At 56.4% G+C, this 20,153-nt stretch overlaps 1 protein-coding gene across 8 annotated transcripts in view; it reads right to left on the bottom strand.

Annotated features, from left to right (window-relative positions):
- Window positions 1-12,666, bottom strand: part of RALGPS1 (Ral GEF with PH domain and SH3 binding motif 1) — a 233,187-nt gene extending 220,521 nt beyond the window's left edge. For 3 of the 8 annotated variants that reach the window (XR_004902354.1, XM_028512846.2, XM_028512854.2), the window contains exon 1: window positions 12,419-12,664. The gene's annotated coding sequence lies outside the window, so the exon portion shown is untranslated. Of the gene's footprint in view, window positions 1-11,928; window positions 11,975-12,418 lie in introns of those variants that run through there. The other 5 variants (XM_028512878.2, XM_028512886.2, XM_036022249.1 and 2 more) reach the window with 4 other exon arrangements.
- Window positions 12,667-20,153: the final 7,487 nt, after the last annotated feature.

Raw genomic sequence — 20,153 nt, 5'->3', positions numbered from 1 at the left:
GGTGGGGTTCGGTCCAGCGAGGAACCTGCAGGGGTGCCCAGAAGGCGACGGCACCATCCTGGCCGTCAGCACCGTCACTCCCTGAACCGCGCCGCCGTGACACTTGGCTGAGCGCTGTACCCACAGTGACGAGCCAGAGTCCTCACAATGAATGATGCTCTAAGGTGGGTACTAAAACGAGTGAGAAAACTGGGGCCCAGAGAGGTCGGTCACTTCCCCAAGCATGCACAGTCAGGGAGAGCACCATGCTGTCGCACGTCACACCCTCGTCCCACTGAACGCCGCTGACTGCCTGCCCAGAGACTCAGGCCTCCGCAGCTTCTGGCTCTCCAACGCGTCGCCCTGGGCGTGCCGAGAACGCAGGGCCCCGGCCGCCTCTTCCCAGGCCACGCGGGCAGCGAGTCCTCAGGCAGAGGCAGGGCTGGGCCCAGCTAAGTCTGCTCCCTGTTCTGAGCCACTCCCCTGCGCGCTATCCCACGGGAGCCCGCCACACTTCCCGTTCCACACTGGGACACGTGCTCCTGTCCACACGCCCCCGTCCACGCGCCTGCGCCCTCCCCTCTGCCCAGCCCCTGGGGCTTCCCCTCCCCTCCCCTCCCCTCCCCTCCCCTCCCCTCCCCTCCCCTCCCCTCCCCTCTCCTCTCCTTTCCTCAGCAGCAAACAGCTTCTTCGTACCCTGGGGCCGGAGGGGAGGGGGGTGGCCCTGGTATTAAGGACAGCCACTTCCCTTGAGCCGTCCCCGATCCTATCTTAGTACTGCTCCCCGGTGGCTTTCAGCACCAGGGTCAGTGACAACTCGGGCTCCGCCTCGGTCCTACACGCCCCCGAGTTCAGGGTGACACGAAGCCCACGCTGGACGGCAGACCAGCCCCCCCCCACCCCCCCCCGTCGGCTTTCCCAGATCGAAGGCTCTTCCTGGGCTCCGTAAGCGGACCTCAGCCGGGCACTCAGACCCACCAGGGGACTCCCACTGCCGCCGACCAGGGTCTCCCCTCTGCTGTCAGCCAGGGTGGGTGTCCAGCTGTGAGGCTGACCTGTGCGTTCGGGAAACTCCACAGAGGCTCTCCCCTGCTCCCCAAGCCCAGGGTACCTAGGGGGCCAGGGATGCACCCCCCAGTCACAGGGCCCCCATGCTGCATGAGTCCAGGCTGAATGGCTGTATGATCTTCCCAGAATCCCACCCCCCAACAGTTCTGAGAGCTGCCGTTCCTAGGATCTGGATATGCACCCTTCCCACCAAGGCTGTAGGCCCATCCTGAACCCCAGAATGTTAAGTGAGGCCCCCACTTTCCTTCTTCAGGAGCCAGGGATTTCAGTCCAAAGGATCACCAGCAGAAGACTTGAGTGGATTGCTCGAGAAGGTCCGAAGGGGCTTGAAGGGTTTTAGAGCAGGGGTGTCAGACTCATTGTCACCGGGGGCCACATCAGCCTGGCGGCTGCCTTCAGAGGGCCAGATGTAACTTGAGGACTCTGTAAATGTGACTGCTCCTTCACAGTTAAGCGAGAGCTCGGCGCTGCCGCCGGGTAGAAGCAAGGTGCCGGGCCGGATAAAATAATGTGAAGGGATTCGGCCTGCGGGCCTTGTGTTCGCCACCATGGCTTAGAGCCTCCTCCCGAGTGTTTTACACGCAGCAGCAGAGGTCACTGGAACGACCCCTCTCACGAGAGGCTGGCGGACACCAGTGGAAATACGAGTGAGCGCCCCTGTGGGGTGCCAGAGCACGCGGCTTCAGTGGCAGGGGCAGAGGCCCTGCAAGGAGAGAGCTGGAGGGGACCCCCGCACACCAGGTTCCACACCACCGTCTTCCTCTGTCCTCACTGACCCTCCTCTTCCTCCTTCTCTGGCTGTTCCACAGCGTTCCCCCCCCTTTAGCTGGGGCTGCCCGGCAGCACAGCCAGGGTCCCCCTGAGTGACCCAGCATCCCTCCTACCACTCAAGGGGCCAGCTGTACAGGGACAACCTGAGTCCCCCTAGAGACCAGTGGGGGCAGCAGAACCACCCGCGAAAACTCTTCAACACAGCGATGGCCGGCCTCCCCGCCCCAGGCACCACGGAGGACTCTGATGCCCCAAAGGACCAGGACCGCTGCACGAGCCCGGCCTCTCTCTGAAGCCCACACTGGCTGGCCAGCTGCCGAGAGCATCCCCACGGGCACCCCAGACCCAGAAGAGCCTCCTCCTAGTCCCTTTCACGTTCCTTATCCCTGTGACCGGCCAGCGCCTCACCTCACAGAAGTCAGGCACCTGACCCTGCCCTCCCTCCCATCCACTACCTCTCCAAGGACAGGGGCCTCTGCCTCGGTTTCTCTCCAACCTGCCTGCTCCCCTCCCTCCCCATGGCCAGGTTCAGGTGCATCAGCCCCTCAGCCATCTCCCAAACGCCGGTCTCCTCCCGCACCACCCGTCCTCCACCAGGAGTGTGACCGACGGTGCTCCTCTCCTCCTGCAACTCCAGGACGACTCCCCTCTCACCACGGGACAGCACCCAACCCCCAAGCACCCACTGCCTGCGTGTCCCTCTGCATCCTGACCCCGGACCACCTGTCCAACCTCGTCCCCCTCCCCTCACCACGAGCCTCACGCGCCAGCAACAGCGCAGCTCGCCGCGCCTGAGACAGACAGCGCGCTCTCGCCTGAGGCATCTCCGAGCAGTCCTTTCCCTCTGCCCCGCCCCCTTGCCCGGGAAACTGGAACCCCGCCTTGAACGTCCTGGGCTCCGGACTCGGTCCCACGAGCGTCCGTTTCCAGCACTTCCCGCCCCTGCCACAGCGCCACCATCATTTATCTACTCCCACCTGTCAGGTCCGTGGGCTCCTGAGAGCAAGGGGTCGAGCCAGTTACACGCCCGGTAAACGGTGACATCACGAACGAAAACCGCTGATGAGATCAAGGTGTTCCTCCGTCCCCTGGAGAAGCCCAGGGAGCAGCCAGTCTTTAAGGCAATGAAAACAAGCCCGACTGCTATCTTGGAAGCCTCGGCGAGTAGTGGTTCCACAACGATGCTCTGGCGACAGATGGGAGCTGAGAAAGCAGAGTCGGCGGCTGCAGGAACGCGGATTTCCAGCACAGGCCAGGCGATCAGCGGTGCCGCGACCACCGGGGCGGGGACACGGTGACTCTCCCTCATGCTCCGCGCCCCAGCCACCCCGGCGGGCTGTCGATCCTTTATTCACCAGACCTCTGCCCCAGCCGGGGCCACGGCAGATAGGGGCGCCACCTCTTCACCAGGTTGACCCCAACTCATCTGTCCTCTGGGAGGCTGTCTCCGACCCTCCTGGCAGGTAAGACCATCCTGTCTATGGTCTCTGAGCACCTTGTATTCCTCTTTGTAGCCATCGTCATCAGACCTGTAACTGATTCTTTGTATCTTGTTATTTTTATACTTTAACTTTGCCACTAGACCATACGCTGAAAGAGAGCAAGGACCAGACTGGTCTTCCTCCTCTGCTGGGGCCCCACGGCCAGCGAGCACCGGTGCTCAGCAGGCGCCGCCCAAGCACTGGGCGGGTGGGTGGAGAGGCCGACGGGCGGGTGGGCCGGCAGGTGCGCTGGCAGGCGGGCTGGCAGGCGGGTAGGTGCGGAAGGCAGGAACGAGGAATAAGGCTGCTCTGCTTACTGGTACGACACTTTGATATCGTCAGCTCTCTTTACTCCGACTCAGCCCTCGCGAAGCAATCCCAGGCTTTAGGACTGTGGCTCCCTGCTAAGGAGAGGATGCACGCGCACGCCCGTGGGCGGGGAGGGGGGGGGCACTACTCCCGTTCACTCGGACAGCAGGCTTCGGCGCAGACTGGCACACCACACCCGGCGCTCTGGCTTCGCACTCGGCCATCTCTCGGTAACATCGGGCTGCTCTCTGCTCCACAGGTAGACTGGCTGCACTGATAAGAAAGTAAGTTCCAAGAATCTCTCAGCCCTGACACGTGCTGCTAACGGACCACCAGAGGCACTGCCTCTCTTCGGCCAGCCGCCACCCCTGGACCCCGGAGCTGTGCGCCAGGTCAGGCCCGCCCCCTTCTTCCAGTGAGTCACCCCGAAGACTGAGCACAGGCCCGGGAAGCGGCGCTCTCGTCGGAGGGAAATGCTTCTTCACAGACGTGGTCCATAAGCCACGTTCCGTGCGCTGCAGGTGGTTGCTGAGAAACCATGACACCCAGTGGGGATGCTGGCTAACGTAAAATGGGCTCTGCTGGGCAGGGAATCGGGACACTGAGTAGAACACCCTGGCAAAGTCCCAGGCTCATCTGGGAGGCGGGGAGGGTGGACCCAGTGACCTCTAACCTTCGGGATGGACGAGCGCTGTATCTGATGAGCACAAAGTCCACAGCGGTGCTCCTGCAACACAGCCCAGGTGCAGGTACGCCCAGAGAGGAGGTGGAGAAATAAGCTGACGGAAGCAACCAGCATCTTTTCAAAGCAGCAAGAGGATGCTACATACCGACCAGCAAGTCACTTCCAGCTGTCAGAGTCTCCCAGCAAGGGCGAATCCTAACCTTAGCTGTCGGCCAGTCAGCATCGCCAGCCACAGTGCTTGAGCCACTCTCGAGAAAGCCCAGGGTTTCCTGGGCTCCAGGGTGAACCCGAACCTCAAACCCATTCCTCCAAACTGAACTCGACTCCCCAGATTCAATGACCAGGAAATTAAATGATCTAAAACCACAAGAAATCATTACAAATACCTTTTCTCAATAAATCCCAGTCTCCCTACCTCACCTGTGGCTCCCCCTCTGCGAGTCAGAAACCACACCTTCAGGCAGCCTGGGACCAGGAGCCTCAGCTTCTCCCGCAGCTACACCTGGGGCAGCGTGCTTGACCCCTCTGAGCTTCACCTCTCCTCCTCCGCACTCCGAAGCCTGCCCCCACCTGCCACGCAGAGCCAACGTGAGGCTGAAAATCACACGTCGAGAGACTTCATAATGTGTTAGGATATTTTATAATGAAGGGACCTCAGAGCCGACAACCTCGTTTTATGGATTCAAATCAGTCCCTGGGCGCTCGCTTCATCTGTGTGCCCCACAAACACGTGTGGAGCACCTGCCGGGGCCAGGTGCTCTCCGCCAGGCACTGAGGAGCCAAGGGAGAGGAGGGCGGCTGCGGCCCCCGATCTGCTGAGACGGCATCACACCGCACCCCAGGAAACAGCCACGACCAGCAGTTATACCCTGCAGGCCATGCTAACGATTTGGCCGTTTTTCTAAGAGAAATGAGAAAGCACAGAGGGTTTCTTTTGTTTGTTCGTTTTGTTTCAGAGAGAAGGGAAGGCAGGGAGGAAGACTGGAGGAGAAACTTCAGCATGACAGAGGGACATCGAGCGGCTGGCTGCCTGGCTGCCTTCGGCACGCGCCCCGACCTGGGACCAAGCTGGCAGCCCCGGCCCGGGCCCTGACCAGGGACCGAACCAGTGACCTTTCCATCTGCGAGCCACACTGACTGGGGCCGCAGGGGGGTTCCAAACCGAGGGAACGACACACTCCGATCACCGGGGCTGGAGGGACAGATGCAGACTCTCGCTCTGCAAAGGCCACCAGGGGGGTCCCAATGACACCGCTGTTGGTCACACAGTGTCGTTACGTGCTACGGCGGGGGCCGGGAGAGCCGAGTGAGGAAACAGCCTGTAATGCTACTGGGCCGAGCGCTGGAAACCGGGAGCCTCGAGGGGAAAACAACAAGACACAGCCACGGAAAGGACACCAAGTAAGAAATCTCTTAAAACAGTGAAATTCCCTAATTCCATGTCATAGACTTGATTGCCACAAAAAGAGACACAGCAAATTCTCCTGAATTTATTAACTTGTTGTTCATACATATTTAATTACTCAGACATGCAGCAAAAGCACAGATTTCCCTTGACCTAGTTATCAAGCTTATACAAGAGTGAGAATTATTGTATCCAATAAACACGAACTTAATTACATTCATTATTCTTTCTTTTGTGTCCAACGAGCTGATCTTCAGAGAAACCTTTGACTATTGAAGGAAAGCACTTCATTTTTCTTCTGATTGCTCAAGTAACGGTCTTAAACTTAAAATGAAACCTCATAATAAAGATATTTAAGTAACAAAGAGGGAGAGTAAAATGTTGCATTAGTTCATATTAAAGACCCATTATCTGCCCTGCCTGGTGTGGCTCCTGGCTTGAGTGGCGGCCTGGGTGGTGGGCCCGGTCCCCAGTAGGGGGCGTGTGAGAGGCAACGGATCAGTGTGTGTCTCCCTCCCTGTCTCCCTCACTTCCTCCTCTCTCTAAAAAAATAGAAAAATAAAATCTTTTTTAAAATCAAAGTATTAAAGACCCATTATTTATGTGGAATCACAGAAAAATAAAGAAGAGCTGGACACAGCAGCCTTCAGTCCCTGAACCGGCCTGAGAGGGGGCCACCCTCAGGGTCACTCGGTCCTCTCCCTCCCCGGTGCCCACCGCTGCCGTGGGCTTCCCCGGGCATCCCACAGGCCCTCTGACGATGGTTAAAAGAGAACGTCATGCTAGTTCACGTTTACCAGGGGCTCGGGGTGTGCGAGCATGGTGCTAAGTCGTGTCCACGGGAGCCCTTTGAAGCCTTGTGAGAACATGAGGAGGTAAGTACTGTCCCACTTCCTGCACCTTGAGGACACAGAGGACAGTCACTCGCCTGAAGCCCCAGGGCTTGTGAGCAGGGAGTCAGGGCATGGACCCACATCGTCCCGACCAGCGCCGCCCCACCGGCCTCTCCGATGCTCAGGAGATAAACCTCCTGCAAAGAACGCCATGGACTCGAAAGCTCTGCAGAAAACCCGGGGAAGGTTCTGCGGCTCCGGGTCTTCATGGTCTCTGCTCTCCCCCGGAAGGGCAGGTGAGACAAGGCTGACTCAGGCCCCCCCCCCACAGGGAGAAGTCCCAGAGTTGCTGGGTGCAGGTGGTCGTTTGTGATGGTGCTGGGAATCCCCGCTGAGAAGAGCTTGTGCAAAAGGGGGGTGGGGACACCTGTAGACAAACCCGCAGCCCCGGGTCAGCAGGGCCCCGGAGGAATGCTTCCCGTGCTCCTTAAGGCCCTCTGTGGCTTCAGTGCTGGTTTCCTGGGTACCTCAACCATCGCCTTCACTTTCACCACCCAAACAGCACCATTACCCCATACCTGGAACCCAGAGAAAAGTCAGTGTTCCCGCAGCACAGAGGGTAACTAAAATGACAGTGAGCCCTCTGTAAGCACCCGCTTCCTGTCAGGCCCTGTGCTCAACACTCCAAGGCACTTTTTCGCTTACTCTTCAACAACAGCCCCCAGCTAGGTAACACTGCTCTCCCCATTTTCCAGATCAGTAAACTGAGACCCACTGGGGAGCACACTCACCCAAGGTCACAGAGGCCATGGATGGAAGGTCTGGGATTTGAACCCAGGCCTGCCTGCCTCCAGAGTCTGCATCTGCTTGGCCACCTCACGTGAGGGCCTCCATCACAGCTAACTGCCTTCTGTGTGCGTGCGACTCCTCCACCTGCCTGCCTGTCAGCTCCACAAGGTCAGGGTGGAGGTCCTCCATCTCCGTACGCCTGGCGTTCAGCAAAGGGTCTGGCCCAGCGCAGGAGCCCAACAAAGCTGCTGAATGAATGCCCGCATGAAGGGAGTGACACCTTGTCTCCCACAAAGTCGCCCCAGAAACGCTCCAGGACGACCCTCACTGAGGCCAACCCGGCCAACTACCCCCGACCCCTGGTCGAAATCCACAGACGCCTTCTCCTCTCCCTCGGGCCTGCTCCCCCGCAACCCCCCTGCCCAAGGGAGGGGTGAGCAGCCTGCCATACTTCTGAGGAATGGAGTGAAGGGTTTCAGCAAGCTAGAGCAGTTCGGTTCTGAATGTGTCCTTTTTTCTGCTTCCCCATCTTATCTTGTAGCAAATATTCCTTTCTTCTTCCCATCCCTAAGACTTAGTGGGACAAGTAACACCGGCCAGACCCAGAGTCCACAGCTGGTACATGGCACAGCGCGTGCCTGTCTCAGAGCTGGCACCCACACACTTGGGGGATGAAGTAATAGAGTCCTCAGTCTGGGTTTCTTCACCGGACCTGAGGGCTGATCGGTAGGAGGCTGCCGTATTTGGTGACATGACTTGTCTGAGCAGAGGTCCATCACAACGCCCACCAAAAGCCCACCCTGGAGATGCAGCAACGAGGCCAGTGGGGGGCTCCCAGTGCAGGCAGGAGACAAGCACCAGGTAACTCATGCAGCGACGTTTCCACCAAGGTGTGTGCACACGATGACAGTCAGGGAGCACGGGTGGGAAGGTCACTTGTGCCCAGAGGTGGGGACGGGAGCTTGCCCAGAGAGGGGGAAACTGGAGCTGGGAGGCCATTCCCCTACCACCCAGGGAGAGGTCATCGTTTCCTGTCCCCGTGGCCCCCACACTGTCCACCCCCCATCATCAGGCCCACCACCTTGTTCTGTCGTCGGTGGCTTGTGTGCCTGTCTCCCTGCACAGGGTGTGAGCATCTCGGGGGCAAGGACTTTGGGGATGCTCTGTGGCTCACCCTCAACTTTAAGTAAATAGCTGCTGACACAGAATGAAAGAGTCACCTTTAGATTATTAATCGCACGCCAGCTCCCTCTTCTCGAGGATCGACTACACCTGCCGTTGCTGCGGGCGCGCCGCCTGCGTGGTCTCAGGTCCCCTGCACGAACCCCGACAGGCAGACCCCATTGCCATCATCCGCCCCACAGAGCAGGAGGCCGAAGCACCGAAAGATGAGCAAACTGTCTGAAGTCACGCAGTGAGTGACGGAGCTGAACTCGGAAGCATACGTGAATGAACACTCAGCTGTCAGTCACTAGTGAAAACATCCCTTTTCCTTTCTCTGTCCTCTGCCTTGAATCCAAACACGTGGATTGCCCTTTAGTCCACTGTTCCCTGGGGTCAAAGCCATTTCTCTCCTAGAGGAGCAGAAGGGCTGTCTCATGTAATTCCTCTAAACAACGGCTGTTAACCATTGCTGAGTAAACATCGTGGGGCGTTTGCAGCGGGGATAGAAATTACACTCACAATATCAGTCAAAAACATTTATTAAAGAGGAACTCTATGTACCAAATGGAACTCGTTCCCATGTTGGGACAATTCCAAAATAGATCAAGTCAATAAATGAAGGAGCAAGAGTGTGCGTGGAATATTATTTGTGTAAGAATGCATAATGCACAAGAAATGGTAGTAGTGCTTGCCTCCAGGGAGGAGGGCTGGGAGCTGGACCTCACCACAAGAAAGAGAAGTACTTTACCATTCGTTCCCCTTTGAACTGCTTGCTTTTTAAAAAATCCACATGTGATTTTTTTAAATTTTTTTAAAAATAAGGCAAAAACATCATTTAAAGACACCTCTTATTGGCCTTCCCCCAAATATTCACATACGTATGACTGTCAACATGAAAACGTATGCATGTTTATGAACGTAAGCCGGACAAACTTAATCTGGGGTGAAAGGGGACTGTTAAACCCCTTTTGGAGCCATGTCGAGGTTCACGAACTTCACTAACGTTGCAATAGTTTGTGTGCCAGGCAGGGCGCTAGACAGACGTTTTGGAAAGCAGAACTGAAGAACAGGTGATCAGCCTCCCCCTCCCTGCCTGTCAGAGAGCACGCGGGCAGGCAACCGGAACGCCAGAGCCAGGACCGCTCTCCTGGCACACGCGGCCTAACACCGTTCTCACGCGGCTGAGAGAACCAAGGCCCGGAGAGGGGACGGGATTTGACCCAAGCCACGGGAGAAATGAAAGCCTCAGAGTCACCAGCCCCGCCCTCCTTGTCCTCGACATGCGGTTAAAGCAAGATGATGGGGCACCCTCCTGGTGAGAAAAGGGTCCCTTATACCTACGTGCATGACCCTTTATCGTGCGGTGCCTTCATTCCCCCGTAGGCCGGGGTGGTTGAAAGGCGAGGAGGCAGGGAGAGGCAGAAACAGATCCTAATATACAGGGTCCAGCACAAATAATGCCTCTTTTTTTATTACAAAACAAAAGCAAGTGATTCTGTAGCACAACAACAACACACTCAAGCACACCACATGACATTTTAGGTGACGTGTTCAAATTAAAACTATAAATGATTACACCCGTGTCATTACCCTGCCGACCACACCCAAGCAGGCCGTACTTCTACCGGACCCTGTATACTGAGTGCCTAACACATCGGGTGCTTTCACTTACCTTGTCTCGTTCGTTCTTCATAATGAGCTCTCGAGGCGGGCATACTCATCTTTGTTTTTAAAATAAGGGAACCAAAGCTGTGGGAAACTAAAAAACTAGTGCATGACGCTTCAAATGCAGACCTGCCTTCCAAGCCAGAGATGTCCCCCTCCACACCGAACAGGGAAATTGAGTTAAAAAGGGGGACTGGGCTATGTCACAGAGAGCCTCGGATGCAATATTGTCCATTAATGAAGTTTCCCTCCCGACCCTGGATATTGTTACTGTAAGGATAAATGATCAAAAAGCCTATCCCCTCCCTATCCAACACAGGTTCTGGCCCTTGTCTGCCACCACGCCTGGGCTTTCCCTGTAACCCGCAGTGTGGGGGTCATCCAGAGGGCAGCAGTCTCCAACAGCCATGTGCACAGTTCCTACTGGGACAGAATGGGACAGCGCACACATGCTGCTCCTAGACCCCGTGGGTACCTGAGACGCCACCCCCGTGATGCCGCTGGGCCACCGCCGCAAAACTGGTGGTAGTGACAGAGGCCAGCACCAGGGTGGTTGGTCCCCAAAAGTCTCATGCCTTCTAAAGTGAAGAAAAATGCAGACCAGAACAGGAGAAACCTTCTCCAGCTTCTCTCCTGTCCGTGCAACGCAGGAGGAACTGCGTTCGGACCGGCCTACGGGGGAATGAAGGCACCGCACGATAAAGGGCCACGCATGTAGGTATAGGGGACCCTTTTCTCACCAGGAGGGTGCCCCATCATCTTGCCTTCTCCTCTCTGCCCTGCAGGAACTTAATGAGGTTCTGGCATCCTCCTCTGTTTAGTGTGGTAAGTTCAGGGTTTGTACTTGAACCAGAAGGGGAATTCCATACGGCTCAAACCTAAGCCCCATATTCCAGGTCAGAGTCCTCACTGGGGTTGAGTTCTAAAGGTCAGCAAACAATTAAATGCTCCTCTGCTTTCTTTCTCCCCGTGTTCCTTCCCACAGCTCCTCCAGGGCCTCACAGGGAGGAGCAGTCACCATCAGAGACAGGAATGAGTCTTCTGGGGACTCCCCGCCACAAGCCTCATCCCAAACTCAAACAGAAAACGGTCTAGAAATCCCCACCTCTTAGAAACCTCCTCCTCTTTGGGCCCCAGTTCCAGAATCCAACCCGCCCATCAACGCAGGCAAGGGAGACTCATAACTTCGCAAGGATGTGCTCAGTAGCACAGTTCCATCCTGTCCTCTCACACAAGGCAGTTACCATCATGCTCATTTCGCAAAGGAGAGACTCTCCAAGGTAACACAGGGGCAGACACCTCTGAACCCTCATTCCTGTTCTTCCCCCTAACCAGGCTGCCATTTCGGGCTTTTGGGGACTGCTGCTGTTAGGATTTGCAGCAGTGTCTGTATGGGGAGCCAGCAAGCCAGGACCCTTCGAGTTTCACACCAGCTACTCTTCAAGCACACACGCTTCTCACCAGCTGATCATCGAATGAAAGCCACGCAAGCGCTCCCCAACCTAGGCGTGGCCCTTGCAACCGCGGCAGCAGAAGTCCCTGAGACGTGAAAAACGGTACGTCCTAGAGCCTGACACAGGGGAAGCCGCCAGCCTAGTAACCAGGACAGCTGAGACCTAAGTCCTACTCAGGAGAAGGCAGGCAGGCCTGGCCGGCCCTTCTGGCCCAGTGGCAACCCTGGAAGCCTCCAGAATCCTCAGAGAGCCCAAAATTCCTGCTTCCACCCAAGCCCCCTGAACAACAGAGAGGGCAGCATTCCCTTCGCCCGCGCCCACTCACCTCTGCTCGCTCCTCACCTGGGGCCCGCTTCCGGACCTGCAACCACTCAGGGCCCCACCCCCCGCTCCTGCTGGTCTACCGAGCCCCGCCCCTTGCACCTGTGGTTTCCTTAGACTCAAGCTCTCCAGCCGCTTTGGCCTCACCTGGCAAACGTGTGGTCCCACCTGGCCCCGCCCCCCGCCCCTGCAGCCCTCGGCCCCACCCAACAGCCTCCGCCAGCCCCGCCCCCCGATCTGCGGCCTCACCCCACCTCCACCCCCACACCCCCGCCCTCCGTACAAAGCCCCCCACCAAACCAGAGCAACGAAGGCCCCCGGTCCGACCCCCGCGCCCGTAAACCCGGACGACCTAACCGCCCCCCCCCGGCCCGCCTCCCGCCCTGAGGCCCCTCCCCGGCCCAGCGGCCCTCCAGGCCCCGCCTCCTGCACCTGCGGCTCCCTCCAGCCCGGCCCTCAGGGCCCCGCCCCGCCCCGCGGGCCGCTCTTCTCACCGCCCGCTCCCGCCGCCGACACCGCCGCAGTCCCGGCCGGTCACCTTGACGCGGGCCGCAGTGGCTGCCGCCGCCTCCTCATGGCCCTGGGACCGGCCCAGGCGGCAGCGGCGCCTTCGCTCGGAGGCCAGGGCCGGGCCGAGCCGGGCCGGGGCCGGGCCGGGCGCAGCTGGAGCGCAGGCCGACGCTGGAGCAGAGCCGGTGCCCAGCCGCAGTAGAAACCGTCCGCTCCTGGGCCTGAGCGGCGGGCGTCCCAGCCAATCGGCGCGCAGCTCTCCTCTAGCCTTCCCAATCAGCTGGCCGCAAAGGCGGAGACTCGCCAATCGGACGGCTGGGCGCGCCAGTGCGCAGCCGCTGCGGCCGCGGTCCTCTCCGGACTCGGCCCCGCTGCTCCCGCCGGTGGACGCTGTCAGACTGCAAGGATGCTCCTCTGCCCGCACACCGGCTCAGCGCCCCGCCACGCCCATCCCCTTCCTAGAAATAGCATCGCATCTCGTTTCCCATGAATCCTTCCAGCTCTCGTGCAATTTCTCCTAAAATTTCTACCTAGGATTTACCGTTTTCAACAAGAAATGGTTTTGTGACAGACATCACCTTAATGCCCATTCTTTACAACTGGGAGGTAGGCATGGAACACAGAACCTTAAGAAACCCCAAAGAGCCTTGTGTCCAAACCATTTATTTTACAGCTGGGCAAAATTAGGCCCCATGAGTGCAGGGTCTTGTCCAAGACCACACGGATACAAAGCTGGGAAATGAGCCTGTCTCTTGTCTTCCTGCTGCCAGATCCTTTACTCTCTGCCAAGTGCAATGAGGTAAATAGAGAGGTGAAGTTGCAGAGATAATAAGTTGCAAACAGTCGAAGCCAGGCCTGTGAAGCCTCGGAAATCCGGAACCACACACGCACACACGTCTCTGTTCCACATCCCACTGAAGAGAGGCCCTACGTCCTGCCTTGCTCTAGGTGATTCCTGGACACATAGACAAGTAGAATGTCGTTTTGACAATTTTCAAATTCATTTTGCAATAGCATCCGAATATGGAAAGATTTAGTTATTGTGTTTCCCCACGCTGATGCAGGAAGGGAAAGAGAGAAACAAGGAAGAAAAGAAACAAAGTCAGTGGAAATTGAGCCGTTTCTAAGTCTTCAGGGATCTCTGAGGGAAATTTCTGCCATTTCTCATTAAGAAAAGAATAATAGTCAAAGGACATGTTTATCACCCACCCTTAAAGCATGACATGATGGGGAGGGCCAGCTCTCAGCATCTCAAGTGTTTGAGTCACTCTCAATGAGGGGAAGGATCTTTGGAACCACAGGAGGAAAGGAGAGTTGGAAAAGTCACCAGTGGGGATCCCCCAGGTCAGCTGCCTCTGCACAGACTTGCGCTTCCTGGAGAGCCCAGCTCTGCAGCAGTGCAAGGAGCTATTTTCATTAGAGATGCTGCTGGTCAACGAGGCAGCTGTGGCACGTGGACTCTAGGGTGGCCCTCATTCCTTATTTCCTGGTGCCCATGGCCTTGTGTGATCCCGTTCCCTGGGTGTGGGAGGTTTTAGGATGTATGTGACACAAGATTACAGCCCATCTTGATAGGAAAACCTCTTCTGCTGACTTTGAAGAAGCAAGCTGCCCTATGGAAAAGACCCCTCAGAAACGAGTTTCTGGCCAACAGCCAGCAAGAATCTGGGGCCCTCAGCGCAGCAGCCTGCAGCAACCGAATGATGCCAACAACCACATGAGCTCAGACACGGATCCCTCCCGTCTAGCCTCAGATGGGACTGCATCCCTGGCCAGCACCTGGATTACAGCCTTGTGAGATCCTGAGGCAGACGGTGCAGCGAAGCTGTGCCAGACTCCTGACCCACAGAGACTGACATAACAACTGTGTGTTGTTATAAGTTGCAAAATATGTGACAAAATTGTCGCAACAGTGGCAATGGAGGTGCTCCCACGGCGAGTCACCAACATGGGCAGCTGGCAGGGATAGGAAAGACAGGAGTTGAGAATGAAATTTCCAATTGGGTCCCTTCCTGGAGACAAGGCTGGCTTTGCCACTTCCCAGGTGTGTGGCCTTACTTAGACAAGCGTCCAAACCTCTCTAAGCCTCAGTTTCCTTAGGTATAAGAAGGTAGTGTTTGGAGTGCCTACTTTGTAGGGTTCTCCTGAGAAAGGTGAGTGAGTCCGCCAGTGGCCATGAGGATGCACCTGTGGACCTCCAAAACTGGGAGCTCCTTTGACCAAGGGCCCGGCTCCTGGTCTCTGAAGCCAAATACAGTCACACCTTGGCACTCATAAGTTTCAGAACTTGTGAAACCTTGTACTCATCACATTTAAAAGTCTCAGCACTCAGGGCTTGCTTGGGACTCTTCACACTTGCTAGAACTTGCATGAGTCACGAAGCAGCCTCTCGAGAGAAAATGCTTCATTGTTCAGTACTTGTCCGTTTCAGAACTTGTCACAAGTTCTGGAACGAATGAACAATGAGTGCCGAGGTACCACTGCAATGCATTTGCACTGAGGCAACATATATACATGGGCTGCACCCAGTGGCAGAGAGTCTAAGGGGGGCCCGTCCCTGGGTGATGATGGGACTCTTCCGACAATCATTCTTAGTTCGAAGGCTACCCAGCAGCCCTCTGAACTCCCTCATGAGGCGTAGTGTGGTGCGGGACGCTTCCACACACTGCCTTCCCTCTCTCCTTCACTGGGGGTCAGACTTGCATCACCGTCTGGTGGCTCTCGTGGCCCTCCTCGGTTCCCTGCCCACTTCCCTTAGGGCTGGATCCTGCATTGGTGTCTACTTTGCAGTGAACCTGGACTTGCACGGGAAGCACCAGGAGTGGTCAGGAAAACTAGGATTGGCTCACCCGCTGCCCAGCAGGCAAACTGGCTGCTCTCCTGGGGGAACACAGAGAGCCCCTGGCAACCAGGTGTGGCTCAAAATGCTAAAGGTTTTACTGGTAGTGACCTGCGAAAATATCCCTGTGGAGCATACTCTGGTAGGTGCTATGATGCCAGAGTTTGAAAAAAATGGGGAAATCAATGCTGATAAAGACAGAGGAAGCTAGCTGGCTGGTTTCAGCTGAGTTGTACTGTAGAAGGATGACAAGAGAGGCAGCTCTTAAGGAGCTGTTAATGGCCAAGGGCGAGACCTACAGAGCTGTGGAGGTAGCTTGCAAAGAAGCCCTCATCACCTATGGTAGTGGAAGAACAGACTCACTGCGTGGTGGGCTGAAGACCTAATTATCAGAGTCTAGAGCCCCAGAGATGTCTGAATGCCCAGCAAGGCACGCCTGTTGGGGTGAAGGTCAGGGCCCTGGTGGGAAAAACCTAGGATCCTAAAACACGTGACGAGGCCACATGGATGAGTGTTCCTGAGGATGGTGGCTCTGCAGCATGCACCCCAGACTCCCCCAGACTCGCCAAGCTGGCTCACCTTTCCTTTGTAAGAACTGGAGCCACTGCAGAGCTGGCAGGTGCCACTGAAGCCCTTTCTCACGGACAACAGGTGCCCCTGCCTTCAGAGCTGCCCCCACCTCCCTCCAGGCTGCTAGGGTGGTAACTGGTGTTAAAACCCAACAAGCCCAGCTGGGTACCACTGGGACTGGCAAAGGGCAAAAACAGACTATATGCCTGAGCTCTGCAAGAATTAGTCAGCATGTACCAGCAGAAGCCAGGGCAGTAACCCTGGGATTGAACTTTGTGGGTGCAAAATCAAGGAAGTGGGAGCATAAGACTAGGTAAACAAGAGCTCATTGACCTGGGGACACTTTCTCAGCACACGGGGTTTAACACCCCAGCAAGGACCCCAGCTACTGCAGTAGCTCTGAGAAGCCCGGCAAAAACCCATGGCCAGTGAGTGCTCAGTGAGGTGGAGGTACCCGAGCTGTCCTGGTAGATGTTAGAAGTGGGTGTGCTGGAATGGACATACAATTGACCCTCACAATTCATGGTTCCCGTATTTGCAAATTAGCCTGCTGCTAAAATTGATTTATAATCCAAAAATTCATACTCGCAGCACTTTCAAGGTCATTCGCAGACAAGCAGAAAAAAATGGGCTTGACCCGATGTGGACACTCCCAGCAGAGGTCAAACGAGGTGACACTGTGCCCTCTTGTTCAGCTCTCGTACGGTGAATGTGTCCTTTCTGCAACCTATTTAGTGCCACATATTTTGGGGGGGGGGCACTTTTGAGCTTTTTGTTGGTGATTTCTCCGTTTAAAAGATTCCCCAGGCATAGTGCTGAAGCTCTGTCTAGTGTTCCTAAGCACAGGAAGGCAGTGAGGTGCCTTCCAAAGAAAGTGCATCTTTTAGATAAACTTGTCTCAGGCATGAGCTGGAGAGGTGTTGGTCCTGAGTTCCACATTAAGGAATTAACAGTGTATTTTAAGGGGTCCTTACACAGAAGCACACATAAAACAAAGTTGTGTTTTGATGGGTTCCCCAGAATGTGCGGAGGCTCACAGCAACCTCATCGTGCAGGTCCTGTTGGAACAACGGACCAGTAGCTGCTGACTTAATTGGTGTTCACAGTGACTGGATAGGGCATCACTACTACAAATAACAAGTCAACTCTCTGGCAAGGAATGCTTTGAAATGTAGTTCCCCTAAGCGTCCAGACCCTGTGATACAAGGGGGACCACAGGAAGGGGAATGGTGCTAAACTGTTGACAATCCAGTACAGTGTGTTAAGCCATTTAAATGCCTCAAAAATGTTAACGGTTGGCCTAAGGTTTACAATGTACGTCTTTAAGTAGAGTCTATCTTCAAGTAGTATCGTTTCACGTGTACTGTCAGGATCTTATGACCCCGAGGAAACATGTAATGATGGAAGGAAGCAGCTCCCGCCCCTAGGGCTGACGGGACAAAGGAAAGGTTGTGGTCATTGACTCCCCTGTGTGTGCAAGGGACACAGTGTTCCCCCTACCAGCTGGGTCTCCTACGGATCGATTCAGTTCTGACACTACCCACCCAGAGACAGCATCAGAGCCCCCACAGAGGAACCATCCAACTCTTTCTGTCCAGGCTTAGACCGTTGTATCCAGAGAGCACCTGACTCTTTGCGAAGGGAAGCATTTCCACACTGGAGGCAGCGATGTGCTGGCTGCGCCTTGCAAGCAGGGGGCTCTGGCTCTCACAGTGCCTGCAGCTGGTCATCTCCTGGCCACAGTCAAAGTGGGGCCTTTCAACCGAGCCTGGGGCCAGGAGGTCCCTGGAGGCCCATTCTGGGGAAAGGGGACCCATGCAGTGGAGGGAAAGAAGGCAACTAACAGTTTAGTTATTGAACACCTAACAGCATTCTCGTTTCGCCAGAAGCCTGGCCAGGGTGCAGCAGGCAAGAAGGGGTGAGTGAGGCCAGAGCATGGGGAGGCAGTTGTGTTGAAAGGGGAAAGGGAAAGCGATAAGAAGCCAGCAAATGACCCGCGTGCCTGCCCCCTGCAAAGATGAAATGGAGCAAGACAGGAATGTCTGTGCCCAGCTGGGTTGGCACCAGTGCCTGTGAGGTTGGGCAAGCCAGAGGACCCTGGGGAGCTGGAGGGTCGGTCATTCGGGGAGAGGGAATGGGCGCAAAGCCTCGGCGGAAATTCGGAGGCCAGACAGAGTCCATTCTCAGAGCCCAGATCTCCCAAATTAAAGCTGCCTTTCAACTCTCACCTTAATGCTCGGAGATGTAAGGGGAGGCAGGGAAGAAGCTGAGGAGTTAACAAAAGGCCTGCAAACAGCTCCAGGGAGCCGGGTGCGCAATGAACAGAACATCTGGCAGAAGCGGGCTGGTTAAAAGAACAGTCACACACAAGTTGTTTGCTTTGCCAAGGAAGTATTCTTCCAAGTTATGGATTCCACCACCTCAAATTCCAACAAGATTCTATCGGAAACGCGTCTCCTAATCGCGTTTGTTCAAGTCCTGAAGAGGGACCAGGTGGGCAGACAGAAAGGGGGAGGACGTCCCCGTGGGCTGGCCTCCAGGAAAAAGAGCCCAGAGTCACCTTTAGCCTAGAAAAACCCCAGGAGGGCCAGGCTGCTGGGACTGAATATTTAAAGCACGCTGTGGCCCTGGGAAGCAGGACAGAGAACCAAGGGTCTCTAACTCCAGGGCAGTGGGTTTGGGGCTACGGGTAAGGAAGGACTTTCGGTCACAGTAAGCTGTCAACCACTTGGAGTCCCTTGGGAGGCAGCCAGGCTCCATGAGCAAGTAGAAACCGGAGCTGACTTCTGTGGAGCACTCTAGCAGCCCCAGTATCGGGAATCGGGGAGCAGAGAGCCCGGGGGTGTCCCTTCCTCCTCTTGCGAGAGTGCGGGGGACTGTCCCTTCCACCCCGAGCACTCTGGGGAAGCGGGCAGAACTCAAAATGACTCATCCTCCAGGTCACACGTTTTAAAGAGCACACACACTCACGCAGCACCTGAAAGCAGTCCAAACCTGCAGGACCCGTTCTAGCTCGGCTAGTTGGGCCACGCACAGCTCCTAGTGGGGCCCAGGGCACAACAGGGGCAGATCTCGTGTTGACACGGAGCGCCCCAGGGCTGATCCCAGTGCCAAGGCTGAGGCCCAAAGGGGTGGAGAAATGTTCTGAGTGCCAGCACCTCACTGCCTCCCCAGCAAAGCTGGAGGTGGGCTTGTCTGCGTAGCTGGAGGGGCCAGCATGGCCACCAGCAACACCCAGCCAGCTGCCCCGAAAGAGAACGTCGCTTCTCCCATAAGGGCCCAGCCAGGCTGATTAGATTCAAGCTCTATTAGGGGCAGAGTCAGGAACGAATGAAGTCCTAGAAAGCGACCTCTTCCAAAGGTGATGAGAGGCAGGGGACCTACTTGCTGTTTGAGTTGGAGAGGAAAGGCTGTTCCGCATCCGCGGTCTCGGGCGTGTTCCCCCGTGGGTGATGGCATCATAACCCACTGTTCTCAGGTATGTATCTCACTCCCCCCCCCATTGGGAGCAGCAGTGCACTGACAGATGACAGCTGGGTCAGGGAGCTCTACTGCACACGCCTCGCCCAGCGCGGCACAGTGACCACCCAGAGAGGGCTCCGCGCGCTCCCCCAGGTTGGGGCTAAGGAGCTGTTCCCCCAGGCAGGTGTGTTCCGCGGCATCTGTTTCCTTGGAGGTGGCCTCTTTTCACCTTCGTATTCTGAAAAGGTATGCAAGTTAGGCCTGGTGTGAAAGACAAAAGAAAAAATTCAAACGAGGTGTTTGACTCATCGAGGCATGAGGAAACAGAGGCCGGGGAAACAGACCCGAGGACCCGCGAGTGAGAGGGGACTGGCGGTGGCCCTCTGACACTGTGAAGGACAGCATCCGCGTCCCTGCGGCCAGGCAGGCATGGTCAGTTGTAGGAATTATAATCGGAAGAAACGAGTGCAGACAGACCACGCCCTCAGGACAAATGGAAGGAGCTGGCTACTGCCAGTGGCCTTTGCCAGCAACACAGTTCAGTGCGTCTGCGCCTCTGCTCCGACTCCGCCGTGTCTGCTTCAGGTGGCGCTGTTTCCAGAACCACGTCGCCTGGGGATATTCCTCTAATGGAGAGGCTCACCCCTGCTCCTTGACCCTGGGCTACTTCTCCAGCCTTACGGAAAAGGCCACTGCCTCGAAAGTTCCCTAAGCCACAGGAGTCCAACTCCATCACTCTGGACACCCTGGGGCTAAAGGGGGTGAGTCACGGCCAGGCAAAGCCATGGACGGCTAGACACCAGACCTCCAGACTTGCAAGTCAATGCACTTTCTCCATCATGCCCTCG

This window comes from Phyllostomus discolor, chromosome 3, assembly GCF_004126475.2.
Source record: "Phyllostomus discolor isolate MPI-MPIP mPhyDis1 chromosome 3, mPhyDis1.pri.v3, whole genome shotgun sequence".
NCBI lineage: Eukaryota > Metazoa > Chordata > Mammalia > Chiroptera > Phyllostomidae > Phyllostomus > Phyllostomus discolor.
This window is presented reverse-complemented; position numbering and strand designations above follow the sequence as displayed.